Genomic DNA, 23,169 nt, shown 5'->3' with positions numbered 1-23,169 from the left:
GCACTCATGCATTTATTCCTCATCTGCATTATCCGTCATAATAATTATGTGCTCTTATTTCATTGACTGGTTGCTTCATATTGTTCTGAGCCTGAGGGGCTGATACTGTTCTGAGATACTAAGTCCAAGGGGCCGATACTTTTCTAAGATACTGACCCCGAGGGGCTGATACTTTTCTGAGATACTGAGCCCGAGGTGCTGATACTTTTCTGAGATACTGAGCCCGAGGGGCTGATACTGTTCTGAGATACTGAGCCCGAGGGGCTGATACTATTCTAAGATACTGAGCCCGAGGGGCAGATTTCTACTTATTATTTTGATACTGAGCCCGAGGGGCAGATTTCTACTTATTATTTTGATACTAAGCCCGAGGGGCAGATTTCTACTTGTTGTTTTGATATTGAGCCCGAGAGGCAGATTTCTACTCGTCATTTTACTGCCAAATTACCTGTTTTTACTGGTTTAAAAGAAATTTCACATGATGTTTCACTGAATTGTTATTTTAAATGATTTCACTGCTTCTGTATAGAGTGTTGTGTGCCTTAACGTGTTTTCTTACCTTCAGTTATTATTTATATTTATTACTCACTGGGTCGAGTACTCACATTACTCCCTGCACCATGTGTGCAGGTACATGTATTCCTGAGGCATAGAGCGAGTTTTCTTCTGTTCAGTTTTCATCGGAGTTATCGAGGTAACTGCATGGTGTTCGTAGACCCGTTTTCTCCCTTATCTTCTGTATTTATGATATCTTCAGATGCCGTTCCTAATTCCATACTTTGTAGAATTTTAGTAAACTCTGTAGTAGCTCATGACTTGTGATACCCTGGTTAGGGCTGAGTTGGGTTGGATTTCCGTATTTTATCTATACTTTCCGCTATTGGATATTATTAAACCATGTTTATACTATAATTGTGTTAATTAATTGTCTTAAAAGGATGAATTGGGTTGAATGACTGGCCTTGTCTTCATGAGAGGTGCCATCACGACCAGGTTCGGGAATTGGGTCGTGACAAGTTGGTATCAGAGCCTAGGTTACATAGGTCTCACGAGTCATGAGCAGGTTTAGTAGAGTCTCGCGGATCGGTACGGAGACATCTGTATTTATCCTCGAGAGGCTGCAGAACCTTTAGGAAAACTTCACATTCTTGAATTATTATCGTGCGTTCTTGATTCAGCTTGAAAAGTAACTCTTGAAATTCCTTCCACGCGTTCGCATGCGCGCATGAGCACTCAGTATCAGATGTGCCTTGATGGCTTGTGATTCCCTGATTGAGGGGCGAGGCGTGATCTCTACGAGTTGATGTTGGGCTAGTCTGAAGGACTTGAGGCCGGATCTTTTCCTACGGCTTGAGCACCGAGGTGCTGATTGTGTGAGCAAGTGTTTTGAACTTATATGTCCGGTTTTGCCCCTATTAGTGGGAATGACGGCTGGGTAGCAATGTGATGGGTATGTTAGTACTGCAAGATGTTTCTATATGACTTGGAAGTGTCGAGGAAGATCTGCTGGATGATAGGTGAACTATTAAGTGTATGATTTCTATTGTGATTAGAGGTGTAGCTCCGAGTTATGGGCGTGAAGAATCTTTTCAAGCCTCCTGTTTGGAGTGAAGTAAATTTCATGTTACAGTATGAGTTTAGACCTGGGAAGACTAAGTGATTGTGTAATGTGTATGACGGTGGAAGGTAAACAAAAATGTTAATTGGAGGCAAAGTAGGTGGGTTATCTCATGCGGAATAATCTACGTAGGTGTGTTCCTTATAATGTTGAGTAGAGAGTTTCTTTTCTACTAACATGGTGTATGTGTTGAGATTTGAATTTGACTCTAATTGAGAAATTTGAGTTGATTGTCACGAGAATGAAGGTGTTCTTAGTAGTGGAATTGAGGTATTTTACGGTCTGTGTTACCTAAGCTTGTGAAGAATTTTTGTTGAACTAGCTGTAGTAATATGGCAATATTTCTGAGTTTGATGACCTGCGTGGCCTGGTTGAATTAGAGAAATTTAGTTCTGATAGCTTGATTAGGAGAAAATGGATTTCCAAGTGTTCTTGATGGTTTCTACCATGGTTTAAAATAGATACTTTCTACAGGTATGGGGAACATGTTGTGTATTGTGAGTTCCTGTATATTTCTTCATTATTGATGGGGTACGAAGGTTTTGGAGTGAGGTTCTGTTTAATGTGGGGTTTCCTACTGGTACGTGGTTGGTTTGAGTGGTTATGGTGATCGAGAATGGTGTTGCGAGTATACGAGTTGTGTAGTATGTTATGCGATTATATCTAGGGTTATTATTATGGCTTGACATAGTTTGTTCGGACTTATACAGTGTGTGTATGTGAGATTCGGGTCTTGAAAAGAATTCTGGATGTTAGAAATTGGGCTCCAAGGATTTGGGGTAAGGTTAAAGTAATGTTTATTATTCACTACAATGGATTTAATGTGTTTCGGAATAATTGGTTCAAATTTTTTTTTTTATGAATTATATGCCCTACCGATATGAGGGTTCGTTATGTGCTATGAAAAAAAATGTTTACGAAATTTATTGAGAAGAAGAAAGAAAGGAAATTGAAAACTGCAGTTGGCACAATGTAAAATATTTAAACCGGGCTGCAATTCGCGGTGGAGGTTATGTAAGGACAAGGTCCTTGTGGTAAATAATTATGACTTTAAAGTTTTCCTTTGTAAAGTTTAATTCGTACGATAATATTAAGGGAGTCATGCCAGTTAGGTTGATTTGATAATTCTTGTATATTTTATGTTCATATTCAGCCATTTTCATACCGTAAACATTGAGTTTTAGCTTATGAGATGAGTTCCCAGGTGGCGTTAAATGTGACTCATTAATCTGAGTAAGTAATAATGAGGTCTTCATGCCTCACATTCTGTTATCAGTATTGTGAAAATTTGAAATGAGGTGGTGGTTAATATGAGATTTATTGATAATGATGGAGTTATTTATGAACAACTATTAAGACCAGAAATGTGGTTATGATCATACAAATGATGTGTTTCCTGTCAAAATATCATTGTGATAATGTCGGGATTGTAATGCGGAGATTAGTGTTATTGATATACTTGTGGTACTTGTTGGGTTGTGGACATGCTGTTAGGAGATGTTTTAGTGTTACTGTGACAGGTGGATAGGCCCAATTACAAGGGAGACTCTGCCGAAATATTTGAAAAATCTGGGAGTTAGCAAATTTTGGGGACTTAAGAAAGTTGAAATGATGGAAGAATATCTAAGATCTATATGAAGTCGTTCGGTTCATTTGGTTGTGGATTATGGGGTGTTGTCCCGGCTATGGTGGTAGTTCTTTCATGTTATAAGAAGAAATGACTTACTACGGGTCCAGGAAAGGCTATCAGCCTAGTTCAGTGCGAGCAGAATCGACTTGAAGTGGGTGAATGGATTTAAATAGGATTATGGGCTTCATGTGAGTCAGATGTGTTCATTTTAGTATAGCTCTCCTCAAGGAGGGGTGTTGGAATATCATATGTTGTTCCGTGTTCGTCAACTCATGTAATATTGTGATTGTGCTATGTGTGTTGTGAAACGGCTTGATAAATTCCTATTCTCTGGGGAAAAGTCCATATTAGTTGTGTGAGTTGAGCAGTTCATTCCTGGATCATTTCCTTATGTATCTTGTTCGCATTATGGCCTATTGGCGCATTTTTGCATTATGTGAGACCGTTGGTCATTGTCTGTGGTGATTGGTTGTCTGAGCAGCTCGTACTAAGTGAGGAAAGACTATTGGTATCGGGGACTATTGCAGTGGGATTATGTGAGGTATATTACAGGGCAATTACCAGTATTTGGGTAGTAATGAGGTGATGATTTTAGTCAAAAAGGGGAGAATTAATGTTTGGTTAACTCTGCAATTGGTTAGAAATTTCTGCACATCTCCTCCGTTGTGGTTGTATCGTCAGCATTATAATAGAATGTATAAGTATATCATCATATGCATTGGGAGCATCACAGTCGTAGAATTTTGGCTATTAAGGTTCATGGAGTGTCATTGTGGTTAGATGGTGAATTATGCGATGCATGGTGCTAATTCAACAAAGGTACGCAGTCGTGTTCTGGTACCTCATGTGGTAATTGATACAGTGTTTATATACAGGGAACAGGTATGGCAGAGAATTTCAGGTGTTGGAATTGGGTTCTGAGCTTATTGTATGGATAAAAGAGGATATCTGCATATTTGATCAAACTAATGTGTCCATATGAGTTGTGGTAGCACGGGAAGGTGCACGAGGTGTTAAACAGTGATTTCAGATAACTTAAGAGCAGTTCTTGGAACGTTCGAGGACGAACGTCTATTTAAGTGGGGGAGAATGTAACGACCCGACCGATCGTTTTGAGCTCTAGCGCGCCGTTCAGCAGTTGGAAGTCATGAACAACTTCATTTCAGGTATATTGACTTGTACGTATGGTCAGAGTTGAATTTCGGGAAATTCGGAGTCAAATTGGAAAGAAACTTTTCATTGTGGCAACCTTAAGTTGAAGAAAATGGCTAAGATTGAAATTTTGAGTAAACGACCTCGGAATTGGGATCTGAAAGTTCCAGCATATCCGTATGATGATTTCGGACTTGGGCGTATGTCCGGATTTGGTTTTGGAAAATCCGTGAGCATTTCGGCGTATATTGTGGAAGTTAGTATTTTAGAATAATTGCATAAATTTGGGTTGGAAGGCATTTCAGTGTTATAGATATCCGTTTAGGATTCCGAGTCTGGGAATAGCTCTGTATGGTGATTCTGGAGTTAGGAGCGCGATCGGAAGTGAATTCGGATGTCTGGAGGTCATTTTGAAATCATTTGGCTAAATATAGAAATTTGAAGGTTTTTGCGAAAATTCGACCGGAAGTGGAAATTTTGATATTGGGGTCGGAATGCGGTTCCGAAAGATGGGGCAAGTCCGTCATGTCAAATGTGACTTGTTTGCAAAATTTGAAGTCATTCTGGAATGATTTTGGTAAGGTTTGAGACACTTAGTCTCTTTTAAGGAAACGTAAGTTGGAAAAGTCAACCGGATATTGACTTATATGTTAGAGCACTCGAAATGCGAATTTTATGGTTTGGATAGCTTCGTTAGGTGATTTGGGACTTAGTAGTGTGTCCGGAATATTTTTGTGATGACCGGTGTAGAATTAAGCTTGAATTGGCAAAGTTAGTATTTTGGCGAATTTCGGTTGATAGGTGAGATTTTGATCCGAGGGTTAGAATGGAATTTCGAGAGTTGCTGTAGCTTCGTTATGTCATTTTGGACTTGTCTGCAAAATTTGAGGTCATTCAGACTAGTTTTGACATGTTCGACATCGGATGTGAAAGTTAGAAGTTTCAAAGTTCATAGGCTTGAATCCGAGGTGAATTTAGTATTTTTGGCATTGTTTTTGGTGATTCGAAGGAACAACTAAGTTTGTGTCATATTATGGGACTTGTTAGTATACTTTGTTGGGATCCCATGAGGCTCGGATAAGATTTGGAAGAGTTTTTGGAAGATTTTTACCGTTTGAGCATAAGCATGTAATGATCTAAAGGTTCATTTTTAGTTCTAGAGATCCAAATTTAATTTCGAGACTTCTGGAATTTTGATAATGAATTATAGGACTAATCTGGAAATTTTGGTCTAATTTCATCAAGTCGCGATTGAGTTGTTGACGCGAAACATGAGTTAATTGTTTAACGAGCGAAATGAGTATTGAACTGGGAAAACGAGCTCCGAATTGAGTTTCGATTGAAGGACTATGTTCGTATTATTATTTGTGACTCATAGGAACAAGAATCATTGAATTCCGAGTTCGTATGATGGAGTTAGAGCCATTTTAATGAAAAATAAAAGTGCTGCAATTTTCTGTGGCTGCTGCTGTATTTTTTAGCAGCGTGAACAGTAACCCCGCGTGTGAACAATAACCCTTCGGGTGAACAGTGACCATGCGCGTGAACAGTACCGCGCGGGTGAACAGTAATTCCGAAAAATCTGGGCAGTGAGTTTATATCCGTGATTTTTGGGTCATTTTCCTCCATTTTATAGCATCTTAAGAGCTTTTTGGGAGCAAATGAAGAGGGTTTCGAAGAGGATTGATTGGAGGTAAGATCTTTGAACTTAAAACTCGATTATATTGTGAAATTGGTCTAGAAATTCATGGAAATTAAGCCTAAAAATTGATGAACTAGAGCTTGAGTTTTTGATATTTCAAATTGGTATTTGATAGGTCATTTGAGTTCGGATTTGGGAGTTCTTGGTATGCATGGACTCGTGGCGAGACAAGGAATCCGGTAATGTGAGTTTTGTAATTTTTCGAGAAGCGGGACCGGGGCTCGGGTTTTGCTAGTTTCGAGATTTTTTTTCTATTTCTCGATTGTTTTCGATTGGGTATTGTTCCCTTATCATATTGTGATGTATTCACTCTAATTTGGATAGATTCGACGCGCGTGGAGGTCAATTTGAAGAGCAAAGGCGTCGCGGGCTAGAGATTTCACCGGTTCGAGGTGAGTAATGCTTGTAAATGATATCCTGAGGGTTTGAAACCCCGGAATTTCACATCATAACGCTATATTGAGGTGACTTGCACGCCGAATAACGGGCGTGGGGTAGAGCACCATTGGGGATTGTGACTTAGTCCGTCCCGAGAGATATTTTTACCGTGTTTTCTACTTGAACTAAATTGAAAATCATCCTTACTTGGATTTAATTGTTACATTTGGGCTTCTTGCCAATTATTTGAATCCTTCAGGGATTGACATCACTATTTTTGCATATATGCATATCATTTGATCTCAGTCCAAGGTTTTAAATACTGTTTTGCAAACTCAACCATTATTCTAAGATTTGAAAACTTAAATGATATTTCTAAATGATATTTCGGACTGAGAACTACTATTTTACAAATGCCCAAGGGGATTATTATGATTTTTGGACTGAGCATGGATCGGGCTGCGCGCCGTAGCAGTGATTTGAAATAGTGGTAACAATGACACTGTATGATGTGACTTGAAACAGTAGTAACAATGGCACCGTGTGATATAAATTGGTCAGGTAACAATGACTAACCAGGACTTGATTGATGCCACGAGATGACTTGTTATTGCGCTTGGGCTGTAGGAGCCCCTCCGAAGTCTGTACACCTCCCCAGTGAGCGCCGTCGACGATAAATAAATATGGATGGCTCGGGTTGCACGTCGTAGTGGGTACCAGAGAGTACCGTCATATGCATTGCATTGCACTCATGCATTTATTCCTCATCTGCATTATCCGCCATAATAATTATGTGCTCTTATTTCATTGACTGGTTGCTTCATATTGTTCTGAGCCTGAGGGGCTGATACTGTTCTGAGATACTGAGCCCAAGGGGCTGATACTTTTCTGAGATACTAAGCCCGAGGGGCTGATACTTTTCTGAGATACTGAGCCCGAGGGGCTGATACTGTTCTGAGATACTGAGCCCGAGGGGCTGATACTGTTCTGAGATACTGAGCCCGAGGGGCTGATACTGTTCTAAGATACTGAGCCCGAGGGGCAGATTTCTACTTATTATTTTGATACTGAGCCCGAGGGGCAGATTTCTATTTGTTGTTTTGATATTGAGACCGAGAGGCAGATTTCTACTCGTCATTTTACTGCCAAATTACCTGTTTTTACTGGTTTAAAAGAAATTTCACATGATGTTTCACTGAATTGTTATTTTAAATGATTTCACTGCTTCTGTATAGAGTGTTGTGTGCCTTAACGTGTTTTCTTACCTTCAGTTATTATTTATATTTATTACTCACTGGGTCGGAGTACTCACATTACTCCCTGCACCATGTGTGCAGGTATAGGTATTCCTGAGGCATAGAACGAGTTTTCTGCTGTTCAGTTTTCATCGGAGTTATCGAGGTAACTGCATGGCGTTCGCAGACCCGTTTTCTCCCTTATCTTCTGTATTTATGATATCTTCAGATGTCGTTCCTAATTCCATACTTTGTAGAATTTTAGTAAACTCTGTAGTAGCTCATGACTTGTGACACCCCGGTTAGGGCTGAGTTGGGTTGGATTTCCGTATTTTATCTATACTTTCCGCTATTGGATATTATTAAACCATATTTATACCATAATTGTGTTAATTAATTGTCTTAAAAGGATGAATTGGGTTGAATGGCTAGCCTTGTCTTCATGAGAGGCGCCATCACGACCAAGTTCGGGAATTGGGTCGTGACAAGCCCTCACCTACAATTGCAGAACAAACAAAAAAAATATTATCTCAATCATAAAAATTTATTATCTACAACTTATATACAAATCATCTACAAATATTCTACACCTTATATACAATCTACAATTATCTACAATTTGACTACAATTTATATACAATCTGGAAACACTGCATATTAAGTAATTCATTTTTTCTGCACCAAATAAACAGATCTTACCCTAAGCTTCTGAGATAATGTTCTGTTGTCATCTAATTCTTTGTTGAATTTGGCCCCAAGAAATGTGAAAGTACCTTTCGCCTTCAATAACTTCTCATTGGTCCAACGTTCTAGCAGTGTCCGCATATACTCTAAAAGGTCAAATATCGGCAGCTCTCTTGCATCTTTTGTTACTGCGTTCAACGACTTTGCAATATTTGATGTCATTGTCCACGTTCTATTCACTGTTGCATGTACTCTTGACCATCTATGATAACCAATATCATATAGGTAAGATTTCACACGCGGGTCTACCTCTTCAATCTTCGACATCTTTTCATTAAATTCATCCAGAGTGTATGACCGTGTTGTAGCAAAGTACAATTCATGCAATTGTAGATGACCCTTCTTGAATTTTGACCTTATATTTGTCCAAATATGCCACATGCAAGAGTAGTATGGGATGCCCGGATAGACAATTGATGTTGCCTTCAGTATACTCTCATTCCTATCTTAAACAACACACATTGAAGGTCTTTCACCATATGCCTGCTTGAATTGCTCAAAGAACCACTTCCAAGATGCGTCGTTTTCAGAATCAACCACAGCATATGCCAAGGGCAATATTGTTCCTACATTATTAATTCATAAAATATTAATTGGCAGCTTTGAAAATTTATATAAAAATATAAATACATAACAACTACAATATATATTCATAATATATTCATTTTATCTACATTACATGTAATAGCTACAAAACAACTACAAATTACTACAATATATCTACATTTTATAGACTGCCTACAAAATGACTACAAAAGTTTTACACTTTTTACCTGCTGCATCTATGGTGCTTGCTGTCAGCATAATTCCTCTGTAGGCTGACTTTAAGAATGTCCCATCAACCACTACTACTGGCCTACAATGTTTCCAACCACTTATTGATGTACAAAGAGCAACAAATGCGTATAAGAAGCATTTATCTGCTGTCTTTTTCAATTTAACAACCAAACCAGGATAAGTCTCCTCAAGAATATAAAAATATTTGGGTAATTTGCTGTAGGAGTCAGCCGGATCCCCTCTCAAAAACTGTAAAGTCTTTTCCTTTGCTCTCCATGCTTGCATGTAGCTTAGGTTCACTCCGTGTTCGGATAACATGTCAGTCTGTATGTCCTTTGGTGTGTAAACAGTCTTAGGATCACAATACTTTGGAATTACCATGCTACCAACTACATCTGCAGTACGTTTGCGCTGTATGAATATTTCGTCCATTAGGGAGCATGTGTGTTATCGGTTGATACTCCTTATCTTGAACATTGCGGAATCATTAATTGACATTGCCTTGAAGTGCCATTTATAGGTTTCACCAACGCATACAAGCCAGTAGCTACAAAAAGAAATACAATATTTAATACAGATTATAAATGTAGATGCAACAAACGGACTGTTTTAACATAAAGTAACATAAACTACAATTTATCTACAATGTTTACATTACACATATCTTGAGTATAACAATGCTTTTATTGGTCTTTTCTCCACAAATATCTCCATACCTTCTACGACTAGATCTTTTAACTCTGAACTGCAACTTGTGCATCACAGAAAAGTGCTTCATTGCAGCAGCTACAATTTGTTTGTCCTGATACACTTGTCCTTCTTCAATAGCAGTTTGCGTAGATTCTGTTATTATTTCAATTTTATATTCCGCTATAGCTGGAGATGATGACATATCAAGTAACTTTATGGATCCAGATGAACCTGCATCAAAATAAAGATAAACAGTGTACTTATAATTTTGTAGAATATTTGTAGAGAATTTGTAGATATAGTGAAAATTTTGTAGTCATCCATTTTTAGGATGTCAGCCATTATAGTTAATTTCTACTATAACTGTTGCAATTGTAGTTTTATTTGAAGACAATATTTTTAAATCAACAATTTCTAATCATAATTTTAGTTTATGTTGTTTTATAAATGTACTAACTTTGTAGGCAATTTTGAAAACAACATTGCTTTATTATATCATTAAACAGATTTGTAGTTTAATTGTAGGTAGCTGTAGTAATTTTGAAGATAATACCATAAAAACATAAATCTATGCAATTTACAACTATACAAACCTGCACTTGTGTTATCGTTGGTGATTGCCAATTCTGTATTGAAATCTCGTACACTTATACATAACGGATATGAACCTATGTTTTTATTCTCCTTTTTGGTCTCCATATACACACGGACCCCCATATCATTCCTAATCTCCATTGGGGACAATTGTCGTTCACCATGTATTTGGTTTCTACAATTTTTTTTGAAGTATCAATCGATAGTTGTTCTGCAATTGTAGAAATCAGAATACTGTAGCTTGCATTCTCATCTACCACAATCGCATCAACTTCAAAATCTCTAAATCTGCCATAGTTATCCCAATTCCCATTCAATTGTAGCATGATTGCGATTTTGGACATGATTGCTAATGTATTATTCTAAATTTTTTTGTTTTTTTGTATTTCTAGATTGAGAGAAAAAAAGATGAAGAACAAATTTATGATCGCCAATTTGTTTTCTGAAAACGAACGAAGAACATAATATACCAATGTTGAGTTGTTGAATCTCGAAGATTTGAATTCTACAATTTGAATTCAGTTTGTTGAAGCTATTCGTAGTTTGTTGAAGCTGGTTGTATTTTTTTTTTTTTTGAATTTTCGAATTGTATTCTAAGAGTAAATTACGCAGATGCGAAATCTCCTTTCCTTTTCAAAACTTGAAGTTAATGTAGAATCAATCTATCCCAAGATTCTTTCCTGATTTTTAGCACGTTTTTATGGAATATTCTGCCCTAATTATTCATAATAGACGAATGGTACATGAATTGTAGGAAAAATGTGGACTAGGCAGGTAATTTAGATACTATGCACATATTTGGCAATAAAGTTTCATATATGGTATAGGAAGGAAAAAAAACCCAATTTGAATTATGTTTGAACATAGCCCGATCCACATATAGCAATTAAGGCCCGTTGGGAAGTGCAACCCAATCCGCACACACGTATATATAATCAATCCCCATCCCCCCCATATATATAAAGTCATAAGGCTCGTTGCGACGTGCAAACAGATCCCCCCCATATATATATATATATATATAAAATCAAATACGCTCACTGTGAAAAAAAATTATTTTTCGAGAAACTTAAATTTTTGTTTTTTAAAATATTTAATTTCAAAAAATCTCCAAAACTTTATAAATTTTCATGAACAAATAAAGTTAGGGTTAAACATTAAAATCGTCTTCTTAGATGGTATAGATGATATGATTGATGATATGATAATATTAACAATATCAAATGAAGTTGTTTTCTATATATATCTAAACAGATACTACTATTGTAATGTAGATATATAAAATGTACGGCCAAATTTACTATCGAATAAAATCCGATTTCTATGTCTAGTATAAATTCTTCCAAACTTTGAGTAAGACTCCTAGCAAAGCTTTCTGAATTTGTATAGTTATTACGATTATTAGACATTAACAATAAAATTAGTTTTTGCGATTAAAAACTCTTATGATGTGAAAATCCTACTTGGTACTCTCTCTCTCTTATTCTATAGACCTGTATAGTTACCATATTATCTAAATTATGAACTGAGATTACCCCTTTATTATTTATTTTTACTTTGTTCATCTCTTCTTCCCAATCTTTTAAAGATTTTAACACTTTTCTTAACTCTTATTTCTTTAACCTCACCCCGGCCATGGTTAACCACTTATACCCTTCTTAATTGTTTTCGGGTTTTACTTAACCAGTTTCTCCTAGGAATTTACAGGTTAATCCATCATAATTGTTAAGAAATTGGGAAACTAACCATATACTAAGAGTGATATCTAATAATCGATCATATGAACATGAAACATAAAACTATACAGAATTTTTTTAAAAAAATAAACAAGGGTAATATCTAGCAGAAACATAATTTAGATAAATATGAGTAACTTATATGCTTATAGGAGAGAGATTTCCCTTTCGGGAAACCCGAAAAAGTCTACTGAGCTCTGGGAATTAAAAACGATCACACATAAGCATAAGAACTTATTTATTTTACAAGCTTAGAGGAGGAACTACTAAAGTATTTATAAGGAAATATTTTACAAAGTGTTTTGGAAGGGGGTTGATGATGAAGACGTTGTTTGGATGGGTTTTCTTCAGAGTGTTTTTCTTCTTTTTGCCTCTTATTTTTCTTCTGCTTTCTTCTCCTTTTTATAGCTAAATTTTGGAACGGATTTTAAAAATGGATTCCAAACTCTTCCGAAATCTATCTTGTCCAGCCTTGCAGGGTACTTCATTGGGCCCCATCTTCACATGGCTTGGTCGGAGATTCCTTCCGTATTTGTAACTTTTTCTTCCACTCAAAATTTTAACTTGTCTTTTAGCACAACTAACATTACCTCTTGTCACATCTTCTCTACTTTATGTCACTTGTCACTTTGTCTTTTAGCACAACTAGCATTTCTTCCTTTCACATCTTCTTTACCTTCTTGTTTTTCTCATTAGTACACTAACATTATTGCCTTGTATACCAGCCGTGTTACTTTTCCTTTGTCTTTGATGCTCTTTAATTGCTGTTTAACTGGGACTTTGTTTTTATGTGTCTAAATTATGTATAGCTATTGAATCTAAACTCATCTTCATATGGATCTTGAGCATCTTGATAATTTAAGTTGTCTACATAGTTATCATCTTCTCCTGAACTTTGGGTTCTTTCTGGATTTGGACTTGGACTTGGACTTGGATTCTTAACCATGTGTTTGTCTTGTTCTTCCTTTTCTTGAAAAAAAGATTTCTAATGTCTGTTTGATTATATTTTATATTTTTTCATTATTTTTCTTTTTTTGAAATTATACTCTTCTTTTTTAACACTTCTCCCTGTGTTAATGTTCTGGGTAGTCTTCTTCTCGATGGATCTTCATCTTCACTTTTTGGTAAAGTGACAGCCATAAACGGATTTGATGTGTCTTTACCGGTTACTGTTTGAACCAGACTACCTGTATCATTATCCGATACAGTGGATCTTGCTGCATTCATTGGGGAATGCACACCCTTTTCATTCATTTTTGTTTGAGATGGAGAATTCTGTTTTGGGTTGTTCATCTCTGTGTCTTTTTGAGAAATAACTTGAGTCTGGGATAATTCAAATCTCAATGCTTGTACTCTGTGTTCTAATACCTTTACCTGCTCCATGAGCTTTGTCTTCTCTTGTGCCAGAGTTTCATTTTTCTGGTTTATTCATTTAAAGGCTTCTGTCATTGATGAGCAATGATCACAGAATATTATCTTGTCATTGTCTTTTCAGATGTTGTATTGAGGGATTTTTTCCGGGTTTTGTCTGAGTGCTAGGGAGATATAGTAGTTTGGTCCTAGTATTACTCTTGCACAATCTAATGCTTCAGTAAAATCATTAAAACCTTTGAAAAATGGTTTTTCTATATCCTTAATGGAATCTAGTACTTCTAACCATGTCTGAAAAATACCATTTGTCTTACCATGTATAACCACATAATACTTAAATCTTTTGTCTTGGTTTTTATGTGTAAAATATTGTCCTAAGGCATTAAGAGACGCTATAAAATATTTAGTGTCTTTCTTGTTATATGCTATCCATAAGTTATCAATTAAACATCGTTGAGGTCTATCTATGACGTATTCTGGTAGGACTCTAAATGACATGTTTGATGGTGGAAAAAATATTAAGTTATGTTTTCCAAAATTTATTCTTTCCATATTAGTCTGTTCTCCCAAAGGATGCGGCTTAAAATGAAGATTACCTAATACTGTCTGCAAGTATCTGTCTGAGGGTGAGGCTTGAATGCCCTTCCCTTTGTCTTCAGTCTTGGAAACTATTGGTCTCATGCTGTACATGTAAAATACTTGTTTATTAATTGATAGTAATTTTAAGCCTACTTAACTGATCTGCTAAATTATTATCTTTTCCTTTAATATGTTCAAAAACTAGATTATATATTGATATAGTATCAATAAAATTTAACCATCTTCTTCTACTACTATTCTTTGCGTTTAACTTCTGGTGAAATTTAACTATGGCTTCACAATCAGCTCTAATTGTTACTTCTTGTTTATTTAATATATATAATTTAAAACTATTTAATCCGTAAATTACAGCTAATATCTTTGCATCTATACTACTCATATTTCCTTTTTCTTTATACTTACCACTTTGATAAACAAATATTTTTTCTGTGCTCTTATCACTATATTTATTTGGTTTTGCTTTTAGAACTGCTCCCCATCCTTCAAAACTACTGTCTGTTTCTATTACCAAGTAGTCTGTTTCTAGTGGCATATTTAAATCAGGAATATTTTTTATTCTTTCTTTAATATTTTGTACTAATCTAATATCTTCTGTATTAAAATGTTTTTGTCCTGTAGATTCTGTCTTAGCATATAATGATCCTGCTATTTTTCCTAAGTCTTTTATAAAATTTCTCGCATAATTTACTATACCTAAAAACTTTTGTAGCTCTTTGGTACTATCTAATTTATTTGGCATTTCTAGGGACTTTTTAGCTATATGGGGTTGTAATTTAATTTTTCCATCCCCTAAGATTACTCGTAGAAAATTTATATAATTTTTACATAGTTCCATTTTCTTTTTACTAATTATTATTCCATTATCTACAAATAATCTATATATTGTCTGTAAATGTCCTAAATGTTCTTTAATATCTTTACTAAATACTAGTATATCATCTACATATACTAAAACAAATCACTTATATTCTCCAAATGTACTATCCATTTTTCGTTGAAAAATTGGTGGAGCTGTTTTTAGTCCGAACGACATTACTAACCATTCGAAGTGTCCTTCTGGACAAGTAAATGCAGTCCACTCAATGCTTTCTTCATGCATTTTTACTTGCCAATATCCTGATTTACAGTCAAACTTGTTGAATATCCTTTTTCCTTGTATTCTATTTATTAATTCTGTTTTATCGGGTAACTTATATTCATCTGTTCTAGTGTTATCATTAAGTCTTTTGTAGTTTATTACCATTCTTGCTTTTCCTCTTACTATCTCACTATGGTTTCTAACCATAAAGGCTGCTGACCTGTATTTAGAAGTGGATCTTCTTATTACTCCTAAATTTATAAGTTCTTTAATTTGAATTTTGAAGTCTTCTAGATCTTGATTTGTAGCTTCTATTGAGGCTGTTTTAATTATATATTCTGGATTAATTATATCTAGTTTACACATAACTTTATTGTTTTCCCAATATTTTAAAGGTTTTTCTCCTATTATTTCTATTTCATCTAATACTTTTATTAGATTATCTAGATCCTTTTCGTTCTTTATTAATCCTATTTTTTGTAGTCCTGTTTTAAAATTGTATAATTCTGTTTCAATATCTATTAAAGTATAGTCCTTTTCTAATATATCTCTATCTTCATTTTCTTCTATTATTAATGTTTTAGATTCTTCTTTAATCTTACATCATGTATTTTTATCTTTACATTCTTTACAACATTCTTTTTGATTTTCTTGCAGGTTTTTCTGGTTTGCGTTCAGTCGTGTTCTTATCCTGGTTGTAGTTTCTATTGTTTGTACTGGTATTTGTGTAATATTTTTAAAGAATATTACTCCATCTCTACTGAGTAGACAACTACCATTATTATGTAAAATAAAACTTAATCCCAGTACAAAGTCTACATTTATGTTTAAGTCTCTTACCCAGATTTTGTCTACCTTGTAGCTGGGTTTATAGAAATCTAAACATATATTTATAAAGCTAATCTGTGATTTATCTATATAATGTCTGTATATATTATGGGTTCCATCCATTTGCATAGCTGCAACTGGCTTATCTAAGGTTTTGATTAGATTTGGGGGAACTATCTTTTTATTTATTATACATCTTGTGCACCCGGAATCTACTAGAGCTAACGTTTCTATTTCATAATCTTCTATTTTGATTCTTGCTAAAATCTTTATTGTACTTAATTTTTTTTTATCTTCATTACATATTAGTGTATCATAATTTTCTATGCTCATTAGTTCTTCTTCTACTGTTGTTATATTTTCTTTTGTATCTTCTAATTTCTCTTTTCCCTTTTCCATTTTATGTATTCTTTTTGTTAATTCATTTATTCTAGCTTCTAATGTCATTATTCTTAAATTCATGGTATGATCATTTACTTCTTGGTATTTTTATTCTTTATTTATTTTTGTTTTAAAATCTTTTTCTATACATGAAATACATCCTTCTAGATAGCATAATTTACATTTAGCTCTTTTATTTATACTAGGGTACCATTTGCATATGAAACACTGATTACTATCTAATCCTTTATTTCTTTCAAATTTATGGGTACATTCCTCTGATATGTTTACAAATGTATTTTCTTCTGAATCTAATTTTTCTAATCCTATATCATTTATTAATTCTTCTTCTTCTTCTTCTTCTGAGGTATCTATTTGAGTTTTTTCTTCTATATCTACGCTAACTATAGAATATATACTTTCATTATCTGACATATATTCGTCTACATTTATTAGGGTTTTTTGAAAATCTTCTATTAACTGTGAATTTCTTGTTTTATTATTAATTCATTTTGGGCACGTATTTGCTAAGTGTTCTACACTACCACAAGTAAAACATTCTAGTTTGTTTTTATAGTTCCTATCTATTCTATACTTTCTAACATGTCTATCCTATCTAGGTAGGGTCTTCCAGCTGATGATTTTCTAAGATAATAATTTTTCTGTTGTATCCCTTGTTGTATTGAGGTTTATATTTTCTATATCTCTTCTTTCTATATTCATTTTTGTCATAACTCTATGATTATGTAACGACTCGACCGGTCGTTTTGAACTTTTGCACTTTGATCGCCAGTTCCCGGGCATGACTTGCCCCGTGTAACGTATTATGACTGATGTAGATCGTTGGTTTTGGTTTTCAGGAAAAATCGGAATGAATTTGAAGGAACAGTCTCAGTTGAAAGCTTTGAATTTGAAAGGTTTGACTAAGAGTTGACTTATTTGTATATGAGCTCAGATCGGAAATTTTATGATTTGGATAGCTTCGTTGGGTGATTTATGACTTAGAAGCGCGATCAGAATGCATTTTGGAAGTCCGTGGAAGGATTTGGCTTGAATTGGCAAAGTTAATATTTTGGCGAATTCCGGTTGATAGGTGAGATTTTGATCCGAGGGTCAGAATGGAATTCCGAGAGTTGTTGTAGCTTTGTTATGTCATTTGTGACGTGTGTGCAAAATTTCAGGTCATTTGGACGTCGTTTGGTCGACTTTTTGATCGAATTCGGATTTCGGAAGTTTTGGAATTCTTAGGCTTGAATCCGAGGGTGATTTGATGTTTTGATGTTGTTTTGAGCATTCCGAAAGTTGGAACAAGTTTGAATTTTTATGGGGTGTGTTGGCATGTTTGGTCGGGGTCCCATGAGTCTCGGATAAGTTTTGGAAGAGTTTTTGGAAGATTTTGCCGTTTTGAGCATAAGCATGTAATGATCCAAAGATTCATTTTTAGTTCTAGAGATCAAAATTTGATTTCTAGACTTTCGGAATTTTGATAATGAATTATGGGACTGATCTGGAAAGTTTGGTCTAATTTCACCAAGTCGCGATTGGGTTTTTGACACGAAACATGAGTTAATTGTTTAACGAGCGAAATGGGTATTGAGCTGAGCAAATGAGCTCCGAATTGAATACCGACTGAAGGGATATGTTCGTATTATTATTTGTGACTCATAAGAATAAGAATCATTGAATTCCGAGTTCGTATGATGGAGTTAGAACCTTTTTAGTGAAAAGAAAAGCTGCTGCAATTTTCTGGGCAGTTTCTGCATTTTTCGCACGTGTGAACAGTGACCGCACCTGCGTGAACAGTACCGTGTACAGTACCGTGAATAGTACCCCGTGAATAGTGCCCAACCAGATATCCCGAAGACTTCTTTCAGTACTCGGTATGGTCAGTATGAGTTCCTTGTATGTCATTTGGGCTGACCAATACCCCAACAACTTTTATGCATTTGACTCACAGTGTATTTCGTCCATATCTTGACTCTTTTGTCATTGTCTTTATTGATGACATTCCGGTGTATTCCCAGAGTAGGGAAGATCATGAACAACACCTGAAGACAGTAATTTAGGCTCTAAGAGAAAAGAAAATTTATGCAAAGTTTCAAAATGTGAGTTCTGGTTGTATTCCGTGGAATTCTTAGGCCACGTGGTATCGAGTGAGGGTATTCGGGTGGATCTAAAGAAAATAGAAGCAGTGCAGAGTTGGCCCAGTCGGGTTCTAGCTTGTGTGGTGTCTCGGTCTTCATTATTCGATCGTATCAGGGAGCGGCGGTATGATGACCCCCATTTACTTGTCCTCAAGGACAGGGTTCAGCATGGCGATGCCAGGGATGTGATTATCGGTGAGGATGGGGTATTGAAGATGCAGGGTCGGGTCTGCGTACCCAATGTTGATGATATTCGGGAGTTGATATTGGCAGAGGCTCATAGTTCGCGGTATTCCATCCATCTGGGTTCCGCGAAGATGCATCAGGACTTGAGACAGCATTACTGGTGAAGGCGGATGAAGAAAGACATAGAGGGGTTTGTAGCTAGATGCCTCAACTATCAGTAGGTAAAGGCTGAGCACCAGAGACCGGGTGGGTTACTTCAACAGATAGAGATTCTAGAGTGGAAATGGGAGAGGATCACCATAGATTTTGTAGTTGGTCTCCCTCAGATTGCGAAGAAATTCAATGCCATTTGGGTTGTTGTAGATCGGCTGACCAAGTCCATGCACTTCATTCTTGTGTGTACTACTTATTCAGCGGAGCGGTTAGCGGAAATTTACATCAGGGAGATTGTTCGTCTGCACGGTATTCCAGTTTCTATCATCTCAGACAGGGGTACTCACTTCACCTCACGGTTTTGGAGAGCCAATCAGCAGGAGTTGGGTACTCGGGTGACGATGAGCACAACATTTCACCCTAGACGGACGGACAGTCCGAGCGCACCATTTAGATTCTTGAGGATATGCTCCGTGCGTGCGTGATTGAGTTTGGAGGGTCTTGGGATCAGTTCTTGCCATTGGCGGAGTTTGCTTACAATAATAGTTATCAGTCCAGCATTCAGATGGTGCCGTATGAGGCTTTATATGGTAGGAGGTACAGGTCTCCGGTGGGTTGGTCTGAGCCAGGCAAGGCTAGATTATTGGGCACAGACTTAGTTCAGGGTGCCTTGGAAAAGGTTAAGGTGATTCAAGACAGACTCCATACAGCCCAGTCCAGACAGAAGAGTTACGCGGACCAAAAAGTTCGTGATGTTTCCTATATGGTCGGTGAGCGGGTTCTGCTTCGGGTTTCGCCTATGAAGGGCGTTATGAGATTTGGGAAGAAAGGGAAGTTGAGTCCGAGGTTTATTGGCCCTTTTGAGATATTGAGGCGAGTTGGGGAGGTTGCTTATAAGCTTGCCTTACCTCCCAGCTTGGCAGGAGTGCATCCAGTATTTCATATATCGATGCTCCGGAGGTATCACGGTGACCCGTCGCACGTGTTGGATTTCAGTTCAGTACGGCTGGACAAAGATCTATCCTATGTTGAGGAGCCAATGGCAATATTGGCAGGCAAGTTAGAAAGTTGAGGTCAAAGAACATTTCTTCGGTAAAGGTTCAGTGGCGGGGCCAGTCGGTCGAGGAGGCGACCTGGGAGACCGAGCATGATATGCATAGCCATTACCCTCATCTTTTCACTACTTCAGGTATGTCTCTATACTCATTCGAGGACGAATGAATGTTTAAGTATAGGAGGATATGACGACCCGTCCAGTCGTCTTAAGAATTAATGCCCCGATCCCCTATTAACTTCTTTCCCCAAGTTTATTTCTGCTAATGTGATTTGCCGAGATGCTCGATTTTGAGTTTTGAGGAGTTTTGGGACACTTTGTCCCTAAATGAGAGCTTAAGTGTTAGAAAGTTGACCGAAGTCGGAACAATGGGGAGACAGCCTCGGAATGGAAATCCGACGGTTCCGTTAGCTCCGTTAGGTGAATTTGGGGCTGGGAGCATGTTCGGAATGTGTTTTGGAGGTCCGTAGCTAATTTAGGCTTGAAATGCCGAAGATTGAATTTTTGAAGTTTTCGGTCCGATAGTGAGATTTTGATCCGAGGGTCGGAATGGAATTCTGGAAGTTTCAGTAGCTCCGTCATGTCATTTGGGATGTGTGTGCAAAATTTCAGGTCATTCGGACGAGATTTGATAGTGTTTTTGATCGAAAACATAATTTAAGAGTTCTTGGAGTTCTTAGGCTTGAATCCTATGTGAAATTGGTGATTTGATGTTGTTATAAGAGTTCCGAAGTGTTGATCAAGTTTGAACGATGTCATGGGATGTGTTGGTATAATTGGTTTGAAGTTCCGGGAGTTCCGGGTAGGTTCCGGGATGTTTTAGTGCAAAAATCATAGTTGTAGCAGGTCTATAGGGGTTGCAGGCCCCAGAACTCACTCATGCGGTCTGCACAAAAATTAGTGCGCCCGCGTTGAGTGCTGTGTGGACCGCACAAAAATGGGTGCGGCCGCAGTAGGTATCGCGCGGACCGCACAAAGTGGGGCGCGGCTGCGGTGAAGGGCCCTCCCGCTGGTCCTACATCGGAAGCTCATACCTTTTGCTCTACAAGGAATTTTGAGGTGATTCAAAATCAAAAGTTGTAGCCCTTCGTGTCTAATTTCCAGAAAAGTAAAGATATTGCAATTTGGACATCTGTAGCAAAAGTTATGGTCAAAATACTAAAGCCTGTCACTGTAGAGGGAGGCCTGTGCGGCCGCACGTTGCCTTTGCGCGGACCGCACTGGCTTGCGCGGACCGCATGAGTTTTGGTGCGGCCCGCAGTAGCTGATACCTGAGTGGTACCTATAAATACGAGGTTTTGGGTTTTATTTAATATTTTGACCTAGAGAGCTCGGATTTTGGCGATTTTTCGAAGGGTTTTCAAGAAATTCATCGGGGTAAGTTATTTTAACTCAGATTTGGCTAGAATACATGAATCTATCAGTGAATTCATCTTTTAATTCGTGATTTGAGAGGGAATTTGGGAAGAAAATTGTGAAACCTTTCAAAAATGTAAAATGATGATTTGAAGGACCAAATAATGTCGGAATTGTATAATTTTCATTTGGTTAGACTCGTGAGAGTGCGAGGTTTCTGGGAATATAAATTTTTACCGGTTCCGAGACGTGGGCCCGAGGGGCGTTTTGGTCATTTTTCATAATTTCGCGTATTAGCTGTGAATTAAGACATAGAATCATTTGTTTGAGATGATATTTACGATATGCAATTGAATTGAATAGATTTGGACCATTTGGAGTCGGATACTCGTGGCAAAAGCGTGGGTTTTAGTTGATTTTGAGCCGGTTCGAGGTAAGTGGCTTGTCTAACCTTGTGTAGGGGACCTTTCCCCTAGGATGTGCTATATTTGATAATTGAAATGCCCTGTACGGGAGGTGACGAGCGCGTACTTGAGCTAATTGTTGAAAATCCGATTTTTCCTTAAGTATTTCAATTGATTTCTTTTTCCTGTTTTGTTCTACTTGTGAATTTAGCATGTTGCTAGTCTAGAAAGGCATGTTTAGTTGACTTAATTGCCTATTTGCTAAAATTACCCGAATTGCATTACATGAAGCATGTTAGGCTAGAAGTAAGTATTTACTTGGTACGAAATTAGCGTTTAATTTAATATTCTTGTGTTGCTGCTCTGTGTTTTAAATTGGGACTACGGGTTGGTATCTCGGGAGATTTCCCCTGCACATTTACTTTGGGACTACGGGTTAGATTCCCGGGAGATTCCCCCTGTACCTTTACTTTGGGACTACGGGTTAGATTCCCGGGAGATTCCCCCTGCTCATTTACTTTGGGACTACGGGTTAGATTCCCGGGAGATCCCCCCGCGTATATATTGAAGATACCAAGAGATCCTCGGGATACCAAGAGATCCCTGATATATATTGAGGATACCGAGAGATCCTCGGGATACCAAGAGATCCCTAGTACATGTCGAGGATACTAAGAGATCCTCGGGATACTTAGAGATCCCCGGTTACTTTCCTTATGGTTTGCTTTCAACACTGTTTCCGTTATTGTACTCTTATTATCCTGCATAGATTCTTATTGTAGGTTCTCAATTGCACTGCTTATCTTATCCTGTCATCTTTATATTTTATTTAACCTCAGTAGGGCCCTGACCTTCCTCGTCACTACCCAACCGAGGTTAGGCTTGGCACTTACTGAGTAACACTGTGGTGTACTCACGCCTCTTCTGCGCATGTTTTTCATGTGCAGATCCAGGTACCTCTATCAGGCGCACTATCAGTGAGGCAGGAGGACTACGGAGACTTCGAGGTAGATCTGCTGAGTCTGCAGACCGACGAGTCTCCCTCTTTATTCTATCTTTAGTACTTAGTTCTCTTTCCTTCCGTTGGCTAGATATTCTGGAGTTTGGAGCCCCATTATACATTTCTGTAGCCTGTGTTTCCCGTGAGTTTCCGGGTTTTGGGATTGTTTTAGTCTTGAGATATTGAGTTGTATATGCCGAGCGGCATTCAGTACAATATATTTAAATATGGTATTCTATTTTTCTGCAATTATTATGTTTCCGCAAGTGTTAGGCTTACCTGGTCAAGGAGACTAGGTGCCGTCATGACATGTTCACGGTTGGTGAACTAGGGTCGTGATAGGCTTGGTCGGAGATTC

This window comes from Nicotiana tabacum, chromosome 6 (genome assembly GCF_000715075.1).
Source record: "Nicotiana tabacum cultivar K326 chromosome 6, ASM71507v2, whole genome shotgun sequence".
In the NCBI taxonomy this organism is placed as follows: Eukaryota; Viridiplantae; Streptophyta; class Magnoliopsida; order Solanales; family Solanaceae; genus Nicotiana; species Nicotiana tabacum.
The sequence above is the reverse complement of the archived record's forward strand: the minus strand, read 5'-3'. Positions refer to the sequence as shown.